Source organism: Taeniopygia guttata, chromosome Z (assembly GCF_048771995.1).
Source record: "Taeniopygia guttata chromosome Z, bTaeGut7.mat, whole genome shotgun sequence".
In the NCBI taxonomy this organism is placed as follows: domain Eukaryota; kingdom Metazoa; phylum Chordata; class Aves; order Passeriformes; family Estrildidae; genus Taeniopygia; species Taeniopygia guttata.
The window spans coordinates 48,760,052-48,782,938 of NC_133063.1; the positions used below are offsets into that span (position 1 = coordinate 48,760,052).

At 45.3% G+C, this 22,887-nt stretch overlaps 2 long non-coding RNA genes across 2 annotated transcripts; one reads left to right on the forward strand and one right to left on the reverse strand.

Annotated features, from left to right (window-relative positions):
* Window positions 1–2,392: 2,392 nt before the first annotated feature.
* On the reverse strand, window positions 2,393–4,303 carry LOC140681869 (uncharacterized). The gene is made up of 2 exons (XR_012053061.1): window positions 4,026–4,303; window positions 2,393–3,610 (listed from the first exon to the last, which is right to left on the reverse strand). It is a non-coding gene; the product is annotated as an uncharacterized lncRNA (long non-coding RNA).
* Window positions 3,578–22,493, forward strand: LOC140681868 (uncharacterized). The gene is made up of 2 exons (XR_012053060.1): window positions 3,578–3,716; window positions 15,401–22,493. It is a non-coding gene; the product is annotated as an uncharacterized lncRNA (long non-coding RNA).
* Window positions 22,494–22,887: the final 394 nt, after the last annotated feature.

Consider the following 22,887-nt stretch of genomic DNA (forward strand, 5'->3'; position numbering starts at 1 on the left):
TGGGAAATTTGTTGCAGTGTTTAAAAGCATTCCCGCCTGTTCCAGTTGGTACTTGCAACAGAACTAGTTTATGAAAATACTGTAAAATTATATGCTGTTCTTACACAATAATGTTGAACAATGCTGTGCAGTGTTTCTCCCTTGCTATGGCAAAGACTCTGAAAAGATAATGACTTCCTAGATCACAGATCTGTAGATAAAATAAAACTATTGTATTATCAATAATGAGTTATGTTGGTTTAAAAACCTTTTCCTGTAGCCAATTTCTGCATCACAAGATGCAGTGCTCAAGATCAGGGTCTTTTTAAAATGGCAAGAATGCAGCAGAAGCCCAATTCTGAATGAAGGCCATGAAAGAGCTTTTGTGCCCTGGAATCTTGGTATTTTAAAAGTTTATTCACAGTCATTACTAAATGTAATGACTGTGAATCCTAAAGCCTCCCTAATTAGAAGATATGGAGACAAGAGCGGATATTTGCATGCATATTGGAAATAATAGAAGCAAATCCACACAAATATGGGACACAGGTATGATGTCCTCCATGCAAGTTAACTGCTACCAGATTTAACTTTCATAGGCACAATTTATTCACAGTGTATGTTGGTTTATTCATTGTTAACCCATGGTGGTTAACCCATGGATGGGCAGGCCATAAGAGCTGCTACACTGGGGCATGGCTTGGATTTCTTCTAGGAGAAATAAACAGAAGCTGCTGTGGTCCATGCAAGCATCTGAAACACTGTGTGGTGGGGCAAAGGGGTGAAGGAGACACCACACAGCAGAAAAAGGGTCAGGCAGACCAGAAAGCTGGTGTTCATCCTGGCTGGGAGAACTGTCAGTGTCAGCAGGGGTGGAAGCGATATCCCAGGGCTTTTGGAGAACACTGGGAATCAGAAGGAGCCACATGGATGGCTCATTGCTCAAAGTGCAACAGGCAGGCTCACAGGAGCTCAGCTAAGGAGCTTGGCCACTGCCTAGTATGAGATGGGTCCTGCTTCAGAGAAGACATCTGGAGAGGAGCCTCAGCTGGGGCTTGGGATGACCTGAGGAAAACCAGCTGCAGCTCTCTCATGTAAGGGCAACATGTCCACCAATGCTCCACATGCTTTGGCAAGTACTGGAATTTGCTCAGCCAGATATTGCCAAAGAGATTTCGAAAGAAGTGCAATGACCTGCAGTCAAGGTCACTCCATTTTGATTTTCAGGCTGAGTAAAAGTCACCTCCAGGCACTGTGAGAGAAATAAACTGATTGCTGCTATCTGTAATGTATTGATCATGAGAATTGGGACATTTCCTTTTTTTTTTTTTTTCTATGTTATTTTTTCTATTTTATTATTATTGTTATTGGTTTTTTTTCTCTTATTCCTTTATTTTTCATTTTCACTTTTTTGTCTTTTCTCTTCCTTTTTCCTTTCCTTCTCCTCACTGCCTAGTGACCCATGCCGTCAATTCCATAGCTGATCATTTCCTTGAGGTTGGAGACAGCACACAGAGCAATGCCAGCTACTTGAGAGAGGTCTCTGGGAGGCTGTGGCACTGATGCAGCACTGTCACTCAGCGGGGAAGGACAAGGGGCTCTCCTTAGCCAGGTTTATCTGCCAGGAGCTGGAATACGAGAGACCTGTAGTACATCAGCCTTTTGAATGGTCTGTGAGAAAGCTTCAGAGTGGTTTTTCAGGTTCCTGAGCAATGATTTCCAGTGATGAGAAGTTTGGTTTGACAACAGAAAGGACTGCCAGTTGCACTGAGAGCTGGCACAGCCAGGAAAGACAGGCAGACAACCCATCCTGAAAGGGCAGGTTGTGAGAAATTTGGTGGACCCACAGGGGCAAAAGTGATAGACTTGTAGGAGAACACAGGGGCTTCTCTGGGCAGGCCAGACATCCTTGCAGCTAAAGGGAGGTCACTCCGTTATGCTGCCAGCCAGGAGTATCCTGGGTTGGTGCAGTCCCCGGAGCAGAAGCAGGCACTAGCACTCCCTCCTCTTCATCCACTGCTGCTTCTTTGCAGAAAGATACTTTTTGCAGGTTGGTTTGTTTTTTGTTTTTTTTTCCCAGCACTGTGATGACATCATGATGACATTGCCTTGCCTTTTTATGCACATTCACAGCTGATACACTGCAATCTAATCATACGTCCCTACTTATAAATGCACTTCCTGTCCATAGATCTCAAACAATTTTACAAGTTATGGCAGTATGGCACTGCACTTGGCAGTATTTGACAAGTGGATAAATCAAATAGAAGAAGAAAAATTGATTTGCCTGCTGCTAAAATACAGTCACATAAAGTCTCCCAGTTCCCAGGCACTTCCTTCTTCCAGTCCTGGGACTGGTATATTCTTACTATGTCCAGTACAGAGTTTGAAGGAAACACCAGAATATCTCAAATAGAATTTGCAGCAATTTTTATACATAAGATATAATTACACCAGCAGTTGCATAAATTTAAAAATATAATATGCCAGAGAAAATTAACTGCTGAGAACAGCATGATAGCTGGATTACATGCTGTTTGCTAATAATCTTCCTGTGTAATGTGCCATACATATTTCAAAATGCAAGCACTCCAACTTGCTTAAGTTTTGAACTGGGAAAAGAATCTGCATGACAAAGACTAGGAAACAAATGGTTGAGATATGCGGATTCATTTGCATTTGCACATCTGTTCTAAAAAAAGCAGAAGGAGAGGCAAATAAAATGCAGAGGAGTAGCAAATAAAATGCAGAAATAAAGGAGACATAGGAATTTAAACAGTACACAAAATTAAATTTTCTAAAAAGTCCTTATTTCATGAAATAGAAAAAAAAACTGGGGCAAATCTTCCAGTACTACAGTATTTCTCTTAGGAGTGTCACATAAAAATATATTTCTAACATAACCAAAGTAAACTTAAAAAGCTGTAAACAAAAATATGAGACATATGCTGTGAAGTCTCATAAGCAGGGAACCACAGCAGTAAAACAACAGAACAGTCACAGTGGTTCAATGGGTCAGCAAAAGTTCCCAGCATGATGTGATAAAACTGATTTTGCACCCAAGGGAAAAATATGTGTGATCAGCAAGGTAATCTCGAGCCTGGGAGTAGTACTGATAAGTCCAGCTCTGGAGCCAGACAGACTGTTCCCCTGGCCATGTTGCTTTTAAAGATTTCGAAAGACTTGGGGATAGTAAGAGGACTGGAAATATTCAAAATGCTTTCAAAATGTAAATTGAGAGTACATTTGAATACAGTGATTAAACAAACACATGTGGAGAAAACAGTGACAGAGAAACAGACTTGTGAGGACTTGTTACCAGAACCTACACCCAGGTGAACTGAAATCAGAAACTAAAAAAATCTGTGCAAATAGTGCACTGTCCAGTCTTTGGTGTGCCTGGCAGATGCCCTGCTGGAAAATGTGCTTATTTATGCTTGATGGATGAGAAACAGGTTAATGTGGAGTGGGCAAAGATACACAGCAGATCCAGTTAGAAGCTTTGCTCAGTCTGTACAGCACAAACCAGCAACAAGGCAGCTCTTCTCAGTGAGGTGTGTAGGCTCCTTCTGCAGCCAATACAGACAGTAAACTGAGAGAATGAATCACACCATCTGTGTCAGACATCAGCCTGAAAAGAGACAGCGAGATGCCTTTTGTGTGTGTTCTTCTCTGCTGTTTGTTCTGGGAGATGAGACAGCTTCTAGCAACTTCACCTTCAGACACAGCTCTGTGAGGTAAGCCCCAATTCTGTCTGATGGTCCCTTTTGATTTGATGTGACCAGGCAGGAGTGGCTGCCACCACCTGCTGTCCTCCCTCTGGCTCCCCCCAGCTCCCACGCACCCACTGCTTTAACCAGGCTCTCTGTTGTATAGGGGAAAAGTGGTCGCTCCTGGCAGGATCTATATAAGCGCTGCTCAGCAAGAACAGATTTTTGTCTTCAAACCCTGTTTTCTTCCTGCAATTCAGACATGCTCAGTTCTTCACGTCCTCTCCACCCCCACCCCACCCCCCCCACCCCCGTTACACTTCTGCTTGCTGTCACCTCTTTCTGCTTTTCCCTTCAGCCTCCCAAGCCCTTCACAGCCGACTCTTCTTCCTCGTGTACTCTGACACGCTGGCTACAGTCCCTAGCAGAGTGGCTCCTTTTCACGGTGGGTGTATTCGTGCTGGTGCAGACTGGGTGCCCCAGGTGCCAGGCAAGGCCAGCCCAGCGGGGTCCCAGCAGACGACGCCAAGCGCACAGTGAGCCCAGCGTGCTCCGCCATGTCGTATTTCCCAGTAATAACCGCAAACAGAAAGACAAGGCACGGAAAATGGTGCTGGAGGAGCTTCCTCCGGGCAGTGCCACGAGACAGTGCTCCGTCTCCCTCTAGTGATGCCTGGGAGCAGGGAGGCAGTCCCGAGTCCATGTTCACACAGGCGTTTGCCCCCTCCAGCGCACGGGAAGCCCAAGTCCCCTCCCTGACTAGTAGTTTCCATCCCTGCCTGCAGGACAGAGCTCTGGTTTAGGATCTGAATTTTTCATTACTGTGAGCACTACTCCTATGGAAAAGCTGCTGTCTGCGGCAACCCAGCCGCCTTAGAGCCTGCTGCTTCCAGAGGTGTTTTGTGTGTCTGGACAAAACCACCCACATCAGCAGCTTGCAAACTGGGAAAGCAAGAGCTCACAAAGTGGTCTTTTGCCTTCTGGGGTGTATTCAGTCTCCTCGATGTAGCCATCCTGTATGCTAGCTTTGGCTGGGGTAGAGTTAATTGCCTTCACAGTAGCAGAAATGAAGATGTGTTTTGGCCTTGTGCTGGACATGATGCTGATAACACAGGGATGATTTATTTATTGCTAAGCAGCACTTGCATGGAGCTGAGGTCTTTTGTGCACCTCACCCCAACCCACCAGCACTGGGGCTGTGGGTACCAGGGAGCTGGGAAGGACACCGCTAGAAGAGCTGACCCCAGATGACTAAAGGGACATTCCGTACCATATGGCACCATGCTCAATATATAAAGCATAGGGAGAAGAAGGAAGCAGAGGGGACACTCGGAGTGGTGGTGTCTGTCTTTCCAAATCACCACTACGTGTGATTGTGCCCAGCTTTACTGGGGATAGCCAAACACCTGCCTGCCTATGGAGAGTGGTGGATGAATTCCTTGTTTGCTTTGCTTCTGTGCACAGCTTTTGCTTTGCCTGTTGAATTGTTTTTACCTTAGTCCACAGGCTTTGTCACTTTTACAATTCCCTCCCCCATCCCACTGGTTGGGGGGGAGGCTGGGTGGCCAAGCTGATGGCTGGGGTTAAACCATACATCCTGCTCAGAAAAGGCTCTTTTCTCTTTGAGGAGAAAAAAAAAACCAAAAAACTAAATCAGCTTTCTCTAAGTAGCCTCATGTAACAGGGGATAAACAACACAGTGTCTTTGGTCTCTGGCGATGAAAAGACGCACTGGTCACCCGCGCTGGCACAAGGCCCTGGGCTCTGCTGGGTGTGGTCTGACAGCTGCGCCCTGCAAAGGCCGGTGCGACAGAGCACAGCCGGGATGCACACGGGCAGGACGGGACCTACTCACCCGCCAAAGGCAGGGAAGGACACAGCACTCGGCACTTCCAGCAGAGCCCGCTGGATGGCAGCGGCAGGTCTGGGACGGAGCAGGTCCCTGCACAGCTGCCCAGGACTAGCTCCTTGGAAAAGAGTGAAACCTCTTCTAGTTGCCTGTACCGTGAGTACACAGACACGTAGCGCTCCTAATATTTCCTGGGAGCTCTTTAGGTGTAATCACCCCACAAATGAGGAGCTGCACCGCTGCATGACACATGCTACTGTCTGCAAGTGCTGTGCTTTTTGTTGTGTGAATAGCCCTCACTGTGGGTACCTCACTGGGGTTCAGGTTGGATGCATTGTCCTGAGCTAAAATCAAACAGGTCATCATCACTGAAAGGAAGAAGGGTCCTTTTCTGCTGCATCCTGGCCACTCCAAACACCATCACCATCCTCAGTCTGACGGACCTGGGCCTGCAGCACCTCCTGACAGCACCCTGGGGTTGGAAGCCACGGCGGCCCAACGGAAGGTTCAATAAACATGGTGGAAAAGGCAACACATGTCTAGGAGCAGGGATGCAAGCAAGAAGGGCAGGACTGCTGCTACTTTTCTTGTTAGGGATTTTATTTTGCTTATTTGTTTGTTTTTGAGGAACACATGTGAGCTTCACCTAGTCACATCTGTAGTACAATTAAAAATAATGATTTTGGGATGGACACCCAAGTGGAGTTCATGCAGTTCAACACCCTGTTCCAGGTAGGTGAGACCAGGTTGCTCAGGCACTTTCCTGGCTGAATATTGAAAATCTCTGAGTGTGGAGATTCCCTGCATCTCTGAGGCCTTCTTCAAGATTAGTTTACCCACATGATGAAAAAGTTTATGCCTCATTCTAATGCTCCAGATTGTGTCTGTGCCTCTTGTTCTATGATCATACCACTTCAGGTGACTTGCACTTGCCTGATCAGCCACATCCTCCCTTGAGATAATTCTAGACAGTGATAACATTCCCTTCACCTTCCAAAGAACCCACTCACACCTAGGTATTACACCTAGAGTTTTGCTACCAAATATTACTGCTTTTTGTTTCAAAATGGTATTTTTCTAACAAAAGACATTTTGCAAAGCACTGGGGAGGTACATACACAAACCCAGCTGAGACGAGTGTCCTGAAGCAAAGCTTTTTCTCTTGTTTGTGGAATGTCAGTGCCCATGGCTCACTACACCTGATCCAGTGAGCGCACGCAGCTGGCAGGGCTGGAGGCTGACACCCACATGGGCAGTGGGAGTCAGAGCAGTAGAGACACGCCAGGCTTTAATGGCTTCAGGGGGTGAGGGCTGTGACTCACTAATGGGCTTATGGCAAGTATGGGAGAGCTGACCTGTCCTCCTGCCCTTCTATCCCAGCCTCTTTTTGGAGGTTCCATCCCAAGCTGCAGGCATGGCTAAGTGTCTCAAACACTCCTGAGCTGCCATAAACTGTAACCCAGCATGCTAAGGTAAACCAGCACCGATCTCAGTTCTCTTTCAAGCCACAGGACTGCAGCTTGCAGTTTCTTAACTGCTTCTCCCATTGATTATCTGGAATTTGATGGCCACGGGATGCTTTATTTCCAAATTCAGGGACTTATGTTATTCATAGAGCTGAATCATATAGGCTGTATTGTGCTCACCAAGGATTTGAGCCACAAGGAAAAGGAGAGCTTATCTCTGCACTCACAGGCAATGAATCAAAAACAAAGACACCAGTAAAGAGCTAAAGCTGAGGGAAGAGAGCAGCGCGAGTTCAAAGACACATGAACTCACTGGCCATGTTTGAGCTAAGCAACCTGGGAGGTGGCAAATTCTTTGTACTTTGAATTAACTTTGGCAGCATAATGTTCCTTGAAAAACCAGAGAACAAGAAGAACAGTATCATTCTAAAAGCCATTGTGCTAAGTATCCCATTTAGTGATTCAAATATTCAAATCTCTATATGCAAGTAGAGCAGATCTGCAGAAATACCAGTCTAACTTTTAAATTCTTTATTCCTGATTACCCATTGAAATGTAAAGGTTTTACTGTCTGTAACCTGTCATTAAATATTTCCACAACCAGTTTGCAAAATAAATATTCTCCAAACCAGGAAACCGACACAAAGGTCTCCCTTGACTCTGATGATTTTCTATTATTTATATGATGACCTCATGATTCCAGGCACTAACCCTTGCTCTCACTATCACATGCTGGATGAATGCTATGCCATCTCACCACCCTTCCTGATCCCTTTGATCCAGGCAGACACACCAGCTGCAGCAGCTGCTGACATATGTCTGGAGGAAGAAAGTTCTGTTCCATGAAAGATTTAAAGATTTTCCTGGCTGATTCATTTGAAGCTGGAACAAACCTTCTGAATTTATTTGATGAAGAGAAACCTTGTCTCAAGCCTATGATGATTTCATTTTGACAAAATGAGAGTGTTTGTACTTTGTTTTGTAATCCACAACTGAAAATGTTTGAATATTAAAGAACATCAAAGTGAAAGCAGTTTATTATACAAACCAGAAACATGTGTTGAAGGAGGACTTTTTCTTCCATCTCGTGAGCTGAAACATCAGCAAATTAAATTCCACTTCTCAGAGCATGTCAAATTCCTCAGATTTCCATATCCTAGCAGAATTTTCCACCAATGCTTGTTTCGTCACTTCTAATGCTTGTACTTAAACCAGTTTCAGAGCTGCTTTGCATTGATACTGGAATTACAAGAGTCCTATCACAGTATTTTTACATGTGCGGCCACATTTCTGGGGGTTGTTTTGAGTACAGCTGTACAGATTTGCTTGAAAAGACAACCTAGCACAGGTCTGCTTGGGACACCAGCCAGCTCTGCCTGGCATGCAGTGGAACACAAATGGAGGTTTTTCTAGCTCTAGTAATCACAGCCAGACCTGGTGCTGCTTAATTTAACAGCATAGCTCAGAGGCCAAGATTTTCTTTTTGCAGAATCACATGGGAATTGTAAAAGGCTCAGAATGTCTGAAAATCAGACAGCTTATGCAGATGGCTGAACAGCGTGCTTGGGGACACAACTTCAGGCAGACAGTCTCAAAAGTCTTGGCTGTACCAGCTGTAGGAAGGATGATGATATCCCATTTCCCTTTTATACTGTGTAGAGGTATTCAAAGGTATTCAAAGAATTGAGTCATATTGCTTAGTTAAGAAATCTTGTGTCTGATCTAGAGCACACTATATTGTCCCCCTTTCTCTGGGCATTTGTAACTTTATTATGCGAAAATTAGTGCATAATATGAATGGAACAGAAATCACATTTATTCTTGTTGTTATTATTTGTTTGGAAATGGGGAAGCCATTTTTGTTGCTGTATTTTTCCACAGCAGAAACTAGACAGGATATCATGGAAAAGTGCCCACATGGAGATCTGGTGCTAAGATAGGCTAGGACAGAGCAGCCTCAGGGGAGACACAGGGGAGCAGATGCTGACTAAAGCAGCAAGAGTAACCTCTGGCCACTCAGAGATCTCCTTTCCAGCTCTTTCACCATCTTTCCACAGGACTCATTTGAGCTGTACACCTCAGTCTCCCAGATGTGCAACCATGTGGCCACAGACACAAGCCCCTTTTCCCATGATTGCCTGTCATGTTGCTGATTTGACATTCAGTCCTGTGACTCAGCCTGGATATGATGGACACACATCCATCTGTCCAAGGGGACTCACCATGGTCTCTGGTCATAGCTGAGCCAGTTCTTTTCAGGAGCACCTCTGATGAGATGCTGCAGGACAGGACAACATGTATCCTTCAGACACCTGCAGTGGCTGTGTGGGCCATTGTGGCTCAGACACTGGCTGCTGCCAGTGAGTCCAAATTGACCCTCATTTTATTCAGAGAGGGAATGTTGGTGTCCTGGGAGCAAAAGGCACAGAAAAACTTCTGTTTGGTTATCCTCCATGTTCTTGGCTTAGCAAAAACTGTTCCTGCTTCTGGTAACCCACTGGCCTTGCTGGCGTCCTTGGGAGTGTGAGACACACTCATGACCAAACAGCAGGGGGAGGTGAGCCTCTGCCTTGGCCCTTGTAGCTGGCACAGGCAAGTGTGTCCTGGATGCACAGTCCCCCCTGCATGCTGTCCTCTCCTGCCTTAAGGTGAGCAACAAGTTCCCTGGAGACTGCTTGTGGTGGCACTCTTTGTACCCTTTGGTGTGGTGAGAATGGATGCTTTGGGTCACTGCAGGCTGTCCTTGCTATAGGTTTCCTCTTCCTGTCAAGGCACGTTTTTTCTTTAAGCAATATCTAGGTTTCCACCTTATCAGTACTCATCCACCCCTCACCAGACATCAAACAACTGTCCAAGCACTAAAACAACATGACCTTGCAGAGTTTCATTTACCTGTTAGCAAGCAGGTTGAAATTGCTGGTTACATGTCCAGCACTGCTATGCAATGGCCAAGGAGCTTTATTGTTTCACTTGTGGCTAACAAAAGCTGGTAGCAAGCTTTCCTCTTGCCCCTCTGCCACTTGAGCAGGGCTCTGCTGGAGCCCTTTGAACTTGATGGGCAGTACTGCCAATTAATCACAGCCCAGCTGTGAGCCCAGCTGTGAGCCCAGCAGGCACCTGCAGGGAGAATGCAGCTGCAGAGGGGAAGGGGAGCAGGGTGGTGCTGCTGTAAAGGGACTGCACCTCCTGGGTGAGGAGATGAGGGTGCCAGGAGATATCTTCAAGCAACACTTTTAAGAAGATTTCCTTAATAAAGGACAGGCATCATTGCAGCAGGGCATCCCAGCAGCCTGGCTGCAAATGGATACCTTTCAAAAGCACAGACCCCAAGATGTTCAGGGCACAAACTTCATTTTCATCAGAATATTATAATTTAATTTTCTCTGGAGAAAAAAAGACATCTTTTCACTGTCACAGAGGCTGAACCTTGAAATACCTTACTTGAAAGACAGAAGTTTGAATTCAGCTGTGTCCCAAATAGAAACTTATCAAACTGTAAATGTGACTATCATCCATCATGATAGAAACAGTTATACTGCAGGAGTCATATCACAGAAGATGTAGATCAGCTGAGAAGCCTGAGTACAGAAAAGTTCAGAGATATAAAGAAACAAAATTGCACCATTTGACCCTGAAAGGTCAAATGCAATGTCCAAACTAGATCATTTCAGTGTATGAATTAAAGAGAAATATCAAGAAACACCTTTTTTTCCCCCCACAAAGCACATGAAGTGAAAACACATATTTTTCAGTGGTAATCCAACACATTTTATAAAATAATTTTGTTTCAAATAATACCAAGTGTTAAAAAACCTGTTAGGACAGTGTGAGAAGACGCGCCACCCCCCAGCAGGCACATTCCAACAGGAAACAAAACAGCCTGTGGGCTCTGGGTGGTTCAACTTTCCCAGCACAACCTAATCAATAATATCACACGCAGACCTTGCCAATAGCCCTGCTCACAGGCAAACACGGGACACGAACACTGATTGCCCAGAGGGAAGGTGTCACATCTGAGTGCATGGGAACACCATTGCTCCATGCACATCTGGGGCTTCAGGCAGTGAACTCTGAACCCATACGTAAGAATGTGGAGTTTGTCCTGGCTACAAACTTTGCAGTCCAAACCTAGATTTTGCCATCGTTCGTGCTGTCTAAATTGTCTGCTATGAAAGTTTTGCAGAGCTGTGGGAAGGGAAGGCCCACTTGGTAATATGCTATTAGAACTGAACAATGTATTCACACTCCATTCACTCTCTTTTGAAGAAGGAACATGTGCTCTGGGAGCTCTGGCAGTCACAGTCCTGCCACGTATCAGTAGTGTCATACTGATGCAAAAATGTATTTATTACATATCAACATTGATATGTAGTAAATAAGATGTAGAAAGTAATAACTCGCCTCAAATTGCCACTACTGGAGCTTCACCTGCAGAACCTGAGTCTGTCTGGGGCAAATGTTCTTCAGAAATGTAGACCCAAGAGGAATAAGGATGGAAAGAAGAAAGATTAGGTGTCTAGAAACCTTTTAAGAAAAATGGAACTAATGGAGCAGGTTGCCTTGGGAAGCTGAGGGAGTTTCTAAGAATAGGTTAGAGAACATCTGTCGGAAATGCTTAAATTATATTTGATCTTATCTTGTAGGAGGGGAAGAGACTAGTTGGCCCTTCGAAATCCCTTCCAGAGCTATTTTTATGTTTCCATGACAACTCGTTTGCAGATAGATTTTTCATTGTATCAAGGCACTGGGATACTCTAAGGTGACTCATGAAAGCAGATTCTGGGAGTTGATACTTAACACCTAAATGTGAATTGCTGCTAACAGTTTTCCCCTAAACTGCTCCTCATATTAATTATTTGAGGATACTTTTTAAAACAAATCTGTTGTCATGCCATTTTTATCCTATTCACATCCTCCTATTGAAATGCAGCCAAGGATGGGATGACAACAGAGAGATTGCACCCAGTTTTGGTAGATGGAGAGGGAAGAACAACATTTCCTGCAGTCACTACTAAAGGAAGTTCTTTTAAGTAAGATAGTCCAACTGGAATTTGCCCAGGTATCCCTGAGTTCACATCACTGCTCTTTAAAAAGCCATGTTAGAACAAGCTGCTGGTGATAATCTGGATTTGCAGTGCCTGGCCAAAATGGGACTGGGCAGCTGCAGCCTGGGGAAGGCCCTGAGGAGGAGCTGAGTACAGTGCAGAAGCAGTACAGAAGATGCTGCCAGTTTGGGCATACTGAAAAGGAAGCCAAAGAAGAAGTTGCAAACCAAGGGACCACAAATCAGCCAGGACTGATAAAGAAACACTCACTAAGCAAATATTCTTGTCCAGGGAATGTTTTTGCTTTTACAAGAGGTTTCTGCAACAGCTCTCGGACAAAAGATGGAAACAGCTATCGAGTGACAGTGAGCTGTTCAGATACAACAGGTAAGATGGGGGAAATTCACTTTGCCATTTAGAGACAAACTTAAATTTTCCTTCCTGAGTGGTAATCTACACCCTCCTTATGTAACTGTAGGAAAATGTTAGCTAAAGAGTCTCTGGTCTGCTACCCTGAGCAAGATCTTAACCAGCTTGGCAGGCGGCTTGGCAATTGCCTAGGATTCAAAAGCCCGGATGGAAAATTCTGAAACAGAAGCTCTTGCCACGTAGCACACTGGCATCCTGAGGAAAAGACCTTGGCCTGGAACCAGGGCCTTCTGAGTAAGAAAAGCTGGGACAAGCCGGCGTGGATACTTTTTAATTGTAATTTACACACTGCTCAAACAATTTTAGACAGTGACAGGAGCACAAGTGTAATAAGATCACCCAAGCACCTACTAAGACATAAAGACAGCAATTATGAACTGATGTTACATGGTGTTAAAAAACCAACACTTGCCTTTCCCTACCTCCAAACTGTTTTTCTTGAATTTTTTCCCGTTGCCGCACCCCACTTCTACTTCACATGAAGTGAAGTTGGCCCACAGGGCCAACTTATGCCCAAGGGAGAATCTGCTGATGCCCCAACATACATCCAATGCCCCTTTTCAGGCCTTCTTGTCTGTAGCTGCAGCCAGCCAGCCAGAGCTAAATCGGGGCTGCCTGGACTAGGGAAGATGTCTCACTCTGGCTGTTCTTACTGAGCAAGATGGCAGCAGAAACATAGTGAGGAGCTGGGCCATATTCATATCTCACTTGGGCTAGTATTTAACTTGTGAATATATTGGTGCACAGCTGTGGAGAGCAAGATCAAAGTGAGCTATCACGTCCAAAAGGGAATACAGAGCAGAGGCAGCTCTAGGTCAAAGTCATAGGAAAGGCGGTATGATGCTCAGCTGCATTTATAGTTACTCTGTACATTATATCATACATTGTGTTCTTCCTGCCCCTGCAGTCAGCCAGCAATCCAGAACTGGAAGTTCCTGAGGAAATGGCCTTTAGCTCTTCCACCTGTCCCCAGTGTGGCTTGGCACTGCTGCATTCAGACAACTTGTTTAACTGCAGAAACACTTACCTAGCATCCAAGGAAGGTACAGAGATGAAAATGTAATAGGCTAAAAGAAACAGTGGAATCTTTCACAGCAACATGAGATGAAGATTCATAATTTTATTTTTGGTATCATTCAATCCTTTCCCCACACAGGACAACATCCAGGCAGCAGAAAGGGTTCCTTGACTGTGCTTCTCAGTATTACCAAGAGTGGGTGGTTTCAGCTGTAGCTCTGGCTACTTCAGATTAAGTACCTCTGGTCTAAGGGATTTGTTTTTATTCCTTCTGTAGTCAACAGACAGAGCAAGGCAGCTGCAATGGAGTGATTCACCCCACCCTAAAATAGATGGAATGAGTCATGACCAGACAGGCTTATCTCCTTTCACTGATTATAGAGAGAGACCTGCCAAATAGCTTAGGTGAGATGCCATGACTTTTAGATTACTAAAATTAAATGTATGGTATCTCACTCTGTAATCACAGAGGTCTGTAGATTTCCTGGCCCAATGAATATTTTTTGAGAGAGAAATTTTCCCATCTTTCACTGCTGATAAAATGATATCAAGTGTTCTTGTGTACTTAGAGAAATGTAACCCAAGGAGAGGTCTCAGCTCTCAGCATAATAGCACAAATTCCAGAGGAGGATAAATAGGGCTCTAGGCAGCAGAATATGAAGAAAATCCAGTCTAAGTTATGTGTGTTCCATAGTGACTTAACAGAATGGGAAGTGTGTATTATTAGTTAAATGCATTTGTGGTCCCCCAGTACCACTTACTCTTGGAGTTTAACAAACATGGGACGCTTTCTACAGACACTGAACAAGGAAAAAACTGAATACAGCTAGAAAATGACAAGATACCCAGGCATTTTACTGCAGGCATTTTGTGTAAAATATGCAGTCTTTACTCCTCTGCATATGTGTTAAGAAATCTCTTTTCTACTGACAGAGAAGAGGTGCAAGATTTGCCACAACAGAGTAGAAATATAGCCATGTAGCTTCTCAAAGTTTTTCAGAAAAATAAATAATGGCCTGTGGCATAGCTTAGGGAAAAGCTGCTAAAAACAAGCAAAGTCAGTTTTGCTGGATAACTTATTGAGCAGGATGATTATGAGGGTGAAATATCTGAGCCCAGAGAAGACTGGGGCAGTGAGATGGAGATGGGGAGCAGAGCTTCTGGCAGAGAGCAGAGTGATGCCTTTGCACTGCCAAGCACATTTCCTGCAGTGTCAGTATTTGCTTTGATTGCATTTTCCACATCATATCTGCCAAGGTGGCAGAGCTGCAGAAGAATAAAGCCGATGGACAGTGGCAGTTTCTTTGGAACTTGTGATGGAGATTGAAACACCTCAGCATAAACAAAAGGCCTGTGACTCATGCTGCAAAGGAGACTGTATGGGTATAGACTAAGACCTCAAGAAACAAGGGTGAGCTGGAACACAAACCAAAGCACAGCTGTATTGAAACTGGGGAGACTCTTTAGCTGAAATCTCTAACAGTTACCTGGGACCAACCACTTCTAGAATGCTTGAAGCAATTTACAGTGTTACCTCTTGTAATAAGGGAGGTCTCCATCATCCCAAGATAAAGAAGAGTTAAATGACAGCATCCCAGGATCCCAGGGCTACCTGACTTGTAGAATCAGACCGCCTGGTAGATAGCTACATAAGGGAGCAATCCCCTGGCCAGTTACTGAAGTGAGGAGTTAAAATCCTTGCTTCCTCTTTCTTTAGACAAATAAATCTTTCTGTGGTTGCCTGGAAGGAAAAGCAGGCTGTGGTATGTGGACATCTGGGAGAGATTCAGGCCACCCTTTGTGGTGTGGGGTGAGACCAGTGTGGTGAAGCTGCTGTGGGCCACCTCCTGCCCCAGGCTTCTTGATGGTTTGGCAATGGTCTTACAGCTCCTGCTTCTCTTGCAGCTGCACTGGGATGCAGTGTCCCCCAGCAGCCCACATCTGAAGGAGATGGGCTTCTCCACACCAGGTTGTTCTACATGTACCTTCCTGTCCCTGGAACATGTGGCTTGCCAAGAAAATAACTCTCTGAAAAACCTCATGGAACAGGAATACAGGACCTATCAAGGGAACAGCAGAACTATGAAATGAGTTAACAGCTCTTGGAACTCCCTTTTCCAGCAGTACTTGGTTTGCCTTCCTATTTACCTTTGACAGTGTTTTTCTCACTTTATGAGGATAAGTGGCACAGACTTTGCTTTTCTGCATGGAGGCACAGAGGGGCCTGGCAGAGTCAGACCCCATTGAGCTGCTCAGAGAAGACCATGGTTTCTGCTGAGATGTCCCCATCTGAACAGTCTCCTTGAATGTCTCCTACTGAGAGTCCAGAGGCACAGCAACAGAAAATAGCTCTGGGCCAACACATCCATGGAGAGTTGTTTTGGAAACAGTCAAACATGCCAAATGTAAAAAAAAAAAAAAAAAAAAGGCATTTTACCTAAAGGAAATTCCTTCTGCCAGACAATGAGCTATCAGATCCCTTCCAGATGGAATTTGTATTTTGAATCAACACTTTGTGCCCCAAGGAACCACGTTACAGAGCAGGAGGCACTGACCTTGGAGGAAACGGAAAGGTTTGCATGACTCCTCTGTGCCTGCTGCAGACCAGAGCTGACACTTCTTTTAATGGGCATGAAAAGTTCAAGGCAATACAATGACAGGTTTGAAAATAGACATGGAATGAAGACGCTGAAGGGCTCAGTCCTTTTGGGGGTGGTTTGGTTTATCTCAGATTGAACCAGGGGCATTTAAATAGGTTATGAGCACAGGAAGTAGTCCCAGCTGCAGGAAGAATACTTAATGGGGCAGTAATTGTGATTCCAAATGCAATGAAATCCAGTAATATCAGAGTGATGCTGATACCAGCTTTATGCACCCTGCTGTGGCATTATGGCCTGACACAGCTGTTTTCTGCATCGCCTCATTGCATGGCTGCTCCCTCAGAGCTGGAGTCACGCCTGACTACTGTGCTCCATGAACTGGCAAGCACTCACTCCTCTTCCTTGCAAAGGGCTGGAGCAGAGCAGGGCTGCCTGTGTATTATAGAGCCTCAGAGTGGGTTTATGCTCTATTTTCAAGAGAGATACAGGAAAAAAAGCCATCTTATGTGGTAAGCTGTGCTGTGGAGTGATAGTCACAGGGATATTTTGTCATTTCCTAGGTAAATCATATGACAGGAGGAGCAGAAGGCTTGTGACTGTCCAAGAGACACAGATGCACAGCCAACCCTGACCCTCACTACCTCTTTGTCCAAAGACTGGTGGTGTCATGCTTTGAGGTGAATCACAGTGCTGTTTTCCCCTGTTTTTATGAAAGATGCAAGTGGTATTGCCCATGGCTGTTACATGATCTGCTTCCTCTTTAGAATGTGCTTCCAAAAACAACATTCCTTTAGTATTATCTTCTCTTTTCTCTCATTTCCCCTTCTTCCTAATCCCTTCTCCACAGACTGGTCATTTGTCACTGTCTTCTCATACTAAATTCCCCATCAAACTCTCCACCAGAGGTGGAGAAAAAGGGGCTGCAAACATCCTGCACACCAGTCCTCAATGCCTTGCACAATGCCTTGCACAGATAAACTGTGTCGTCTTCTCCAAAGCTTTCCTACTTGGGGGATGAAGTGGGCAGTAGTGTGACTTGTACATGCCAAGAAAGCTTAGTGTGGGGTATTTAAGAAGCAGCAAAGGATCTTGTTCTGTTCCCCTCCATCCGTCACTTAATCAGACTTTCCACTCAGTGAGCAGCTGTTAGATTTTTAATTAAAACATCCACCTCACAACTCTTATTTGGTTCCAGTTTTACAACACTGAAATTACCAGCAGAATGCTGTAAATAAGCTCATGTAATTTTTACAGGAGGTCAGGCACCAATTTTGACAATCTTAACTCAAGAACTTTACTACGGGTTTTTGTACAGATGTCTTCCAACAGCTGAAGGCAGAGGACCAGGTCAGAGCTCAGAGTAGGGCAGCTTGTCAGGGGAAAGAAGGCCAGGATGAGGAGAAAACCAGATTGTATACAGTCTAGCACTGCTGTGGTTTTAGTCTCTTAGGATTAAATAACTTCACGGACAGCAGCCAGAAAACAGCTCCAAATGCACACTGCAGCTGCACACAGCGTAGGCACAACCTGCAGAACAAGGCAGTGCCACTACGCCCAGGTAGTCTCATACCTGAAGCCAGTTGCCATTGCTCACGGCTAATGTCTAGACTGTGCTTTCACTCATCTCCCTCTGAACAACCCCCACCAGCAGCTAAGAAATGTCCTCAAGCGGGTGTGGAGGAAAAAAGCCAAAGGCTCTTGCTTAAACCAGTCTTGTGCTTGCGTTTGCTTCAGAGCAGTCACCCCAACCACGGTGCACAAACCAAAGAACGAAGTTTTAGGCCCCCAGGACTGGATCTCATCTTCTGGGAAGTCGGTGACTAATCCCCAAGGAATGGTTGCGGGTGGGAGATGGCTGCTGCACAACGCCACCGCCTCACAGCTCAGCTCTCCCCCGACGTGGGTGAACACGGCTCTGAGGAGCTCCACAATAAGCACACTTCCTCATGTTGCCCAGTAACTGTGGAAGCATCACTCTTTCTCTCGCTGATCCTTCCCACCGACCCCTGCCAGCCCAAGCACTTCACCTCTGGCTGAACTGGTTATCACAGAGATGATGGATGACAGCAATCAGACAGGCAACAAGAAAAGGAGTGGACTGAATTCTCCTGGTGATGAAATTAAAAATTTCTTCTCTAGGAGAACCCTTGCTATTCCTGTACTGGGGAAGACGTATCCATCAGGAGCTGCACACTTGCACTGATGGGAGAGGGCTTGAGCTTGCAACTTTCACTGATGGAGAGAGAAACAGAATAATGGGAAGACAAAATTTGCTTCATACTTACTTTCATGCCCTTAAAATCTGAAGACCTGAATTAATCTAAACCAGGGAATTTAAAGCTTACATTTCACCTCTTGGGGTAGAGTCAGACTAAAACATCCACTCCCTTTGGCCTTCCTTCTGAGTCAGTGTCAGAAATAAGAGTGTCTGTGTCGGAAAGCCCCTTCTGCTCCAGCAATGACAGCAAAATCTGGGAAATCAACACGTTCCTGGAAATCCCCTGCAACTCCAGCAGCTCCAAGATGAAGAGAGCAGCTAGAAATGATCTGTGTTGCACTCCAGGAAAGCCCGACCAGCCTGGAGGGCCGGACAGGGTCTGCACAGTGCACCACCGTCACGGGGGCACGCTGCAAAACAGCAGCACTGGGGGCTGTGGGTTGCTGAAAGACAGGGAGAGGGTATTGGAAAGGAACCTGGGTTTTTCCATCAGGGGATAATCCAGGACAATGAAGATGGCTGAAGGGATTTTCCTGTTCTCCCCCAGCCTCCTCTGTGGGACAGAAGTTATCAGAAGCCATCCGAGACTGAGCGGGACCTGCATCTGCTTCCTCTGCATTTTCATTTTGTTTGTGTATGTGTGTTACTGTCCGGAAGAAATGCCCTCTGCATTCCAGACAGGGATAATGAAATCCATTCAGGGCAGGCAGAATGGGGATGACGGCTAAGACGTCCCAGACAGCCCAAGCCAAGGCCTTGGCTGTGCGCAGGCAGCAGCCAGCGCCAGGCGCCACATCACTGCCGTACACCGGCACACGCGGGGCTCGGCTTCCTGCGGACTCCTCCCCGTCCTCCCCCTGAGCCCGTCTCTTCCCCTCCATCCGCTTCCCGAGGGAACCAAAGTGCGCTTAGGAAGATGCAACTCATCCTCCTGGGACTTGCTCAGGGTAGTCAAAACCCCTTTCTCATCAGGGTTTTTCACATCAAATTGGTTTGATAAACATTTTGACCTCTGCATACCACTGATAAACTCTGAGGGCTGCTCCCCTCCTCCCTCTACTGTAAATATGTTGCAGATGCTCTGCTCTTTTTTGCTCTTTTACAGCCAGCTGGCAACTTTGTTGGCATGCCAAATAATTTCAAACCTTGGAGCAAAGCAACCTTTTAGTCTTCTGCCCTGAATCTTTTCTCACCAGTATACAAATCAGTTGATATTTTTAAGACTTCTGTTTAATTTTGCCATTAGACCATTGGACAAAAAGTGTAGTCTAGAAAATGCTGTCTATTAGAATGAGAATATTAAATGTATGCAGCTGAGAAACATTCTGAAAAGGGCCAAATAAATTTCACAGAAGGTTAATGCCTTCAGACAAAATATTTAAACCAGTCTATAACATTTTATAATATGGATAGAATTTTCTATAAAATTCCTTAGATGAGGCTAAAAGTTCACTTGGAAGGATCTCCTTCAGTATTGAATTTTCATTTATTGGGTACATCTCAGCCATTTCTAACTCTGTTCCCATATAATAGCATTCTTTTCATCCTTATGACATGCTAAAGATTTTCCACAGAACAAGAAGCAATGCAGCTGACAGGATCTGCTAGGTAGTACCACTATAGGCATCAGCATGCACAAACTGCATTAAGACCATGAGGCTGACATCTGAGGAATGTGCACAAAATCAAGGAAAAAATGTGCTGGACAGAGTTGATTTGGAGACCCTGTGGTGCTGTGTGCTGTGCAAGGAAGAAAGCCAGAGAGAGAGGAATTAGGTTCTGTCTCTGTCAGTGGTGAGAAGAACAGATGAAGCACAGGGGAGGGTGATTTGAGGCTGGTTCAGTATAACCTGTCTTTAATGGAGCTCATTAATTTGGACTCTGGGCCACACAAACCCAGTCACAGGGCTCCCAGGCAGCCTCGGGCACAGGCAGGGCGAGGCTGCACTGCTCACCATGCACCACAAAGGCAGATGCCCAGAGGAATAGGTTTGTCTGAAAGAAGCCAAGTTAAGCATGTGGTTTTCCAGTGTTCCCAGCACTCGCTCCTCTCCCATTGCTGCCCCCATATTATTCCCATGCAGCAGCCAGGGAAGCTCTGAAGAGAATTGCAAATAGGCACTGCCTTTTCCTCCTTCTCCACACAGACTGTCAGTGTAGTGACCTGCTCCAGCACGTAATATCAGATGTGGCACCATAAACACGTGTAACAGGGAGGCGTGAGGGTGACGTAACCAGGAGCGTGGGTACAAACTGGTTGGGCAGGTGTAGCTGTTGGGTAAAACCTCTACAGGGCTTGGCTCTGAAATGGAGGGGTTAACCTGTGAGTAAGTTGAAGGGAAAAGTATAATAATGTGAAGATCAGCTGAGCATGGTGGGCTGGAAAAAGACAAAATTGGGAGTGGAAAATCAAGGAGATCTGAGAAACACAAGGAGAGGATGGACCAGTGAAACTAAGGAAGAACAGTATTTTGAGGAGAGAGGCTACTGAGTGGACTGGAGGAAAAGAAGACAGATAGATGACATATCAGACAGTTCTGGAAGAGGCAAATCTAAAATGAGGCAGAAGTAATTATTTGTGTATCACTGTTACAGCCTACTACATGAAAGGTTGTTTGCTGTCACAGCATGATTCAGGCATTTTCAAGAACCATTGCTGGAGGACACAGATGAATACATCAAGCAGTTATGTCTAACTCACTTGAGTGAATGCACTGGTAAAGAAGACCCTGCTTTAAAATATTTACAGATGCTCAAGTTAAAGTTCCTGTTCCCTGCACAGACAGTATCTCCATTTTCCCCTTTCTCTTCCAAATGCCATCTTTTCCTCTGACTCATGAGAGGTGGTGGTGGATAAAGATGCAAACACAGCGTCTTAGGATGTAGGCTATAGGAATATAGGAAGTGATATAGGAAGCCTGCCTGACCAGCTGCCTTCTGACTCCAGGCAAGCGAGAAGGTTATAGGAATGGATTCACAGACCGTGTGTGCAGAGTCAGACAGAAACACAGCTGAATGACTTGCTTCCCCTGGCTCAGCACCACCTCTGAACCACATCCAAATTCATCAGCTCCTGAGAAATGATACACTGTTTCTGAGTGCCTCTGATATGAATCCCTGCCTTGCTGCAATGCCAGCACACAGCTACCCTGCCAGTCCCCAGTAGCATCAGCCCTAAGCCTTTGCAGTTCTTTGGAATTGTCCCATCCCAGTCTAATCAGGTTGACCAGACTTCCCCCTTCCTGTCACAACTAGTGTCAAATTGAATCAAGGTCTGAGGACCTAAATTTCCCAGTCTGTCATTACACCTTTATTTATTATCCCATTCAGAGCTTAGTCTGGATGCCTTCCCCCCAGCTTATTCACACATCTTCTGACGTAGTGTTTTCCTGTTTTTTCCTCCCAGACCCAGTGCTAACTGGGTTATGAAGTCAACCAGCTTGAACCCAAGTTCTTAGCAGTGACCTCTTCACCTGTGACGTAGGGAGGTCCTGCAGCTCACAGCAAGCTGGGGCAGAGGTGCCCAATAGCCTGACCTGCCTTATGAATGTGAGACTTCCACCAGCAAGCCACTAAACAAAATATAAGCATTTTGCAGAAAATACATAGCATGGTATGAACACAGTGGAGCTGAGAAGGATTTTCCCATGTATGTTATGCTGCCCGAAGAAGGAAGAGTTTGAGAAAAATTTAAGACAATGGCCTTTCTAATGTAGGGACAGGCAAGAAGGCAATCAGGACCACTACAGGCCTTGAATACCACAGTCTGATTAAATTGTGCTGGTTTTTCATGGGTATGAAAGTGCCAGTGTAGCTAGAGGGCTATAACTGAGGGCACAGAAGGAGTCTGGGTCACCTGTTTGCTGAGGCAGGGGATGCGGGACACACGTATCCCAGCATCTGCAGTACAGAGCAGGCCAGAGGAGTCACAGGTAAGGGATTAGCCAATGAAGCAGTAAAGGAGATTTTCTATTTTGTTTACTTATTGTAACCTTGTTTCCAGCCTTGTAATGCAAAGCCAGATCCTGTTTCTTCTTGAGTAAACTCTTCCTGTCTTTATCCTTACATTCCTCTGAAGCTGGAAGGAGTCCAAGTGGGACTCGGTGGCTTTTCTTTCTTTTTTATTTTTTGTTTTTGCTTCCGATAACTAATGTAAATAAAGCACTGTGTACCCTCCCCATCTTGGGTGTTTGCACTGTGACATTTGTTTAGGTTCATAAAATACAAGGACCCACCCTTGTCTCCTTCAAGCTGAATGAAATGGGAAGCATACAACATGGAAAAGAAGTTAAAGAAAAGCAAGACATTGTATACACAGACACACTCTGTCAGAGGCCATATACAGTGGGAGCTGGTTCTTATCAGCCTGTGGGCACACAACCAGGCAGTCTGCAAAGTTGCTAGGACACAGGCACACAACTGCAACACCTGCAAAAGCTTTTTTGTGATTACATGATTATGTAATACAATATGATGTAATGTGAAACTACACCTGAAGTGGCTGAAAACCTGACTAGTAAATGTGAGATTCAGTTTGGCCTATATCTACAATGCATGTGTAAGAAAGCCAGAAA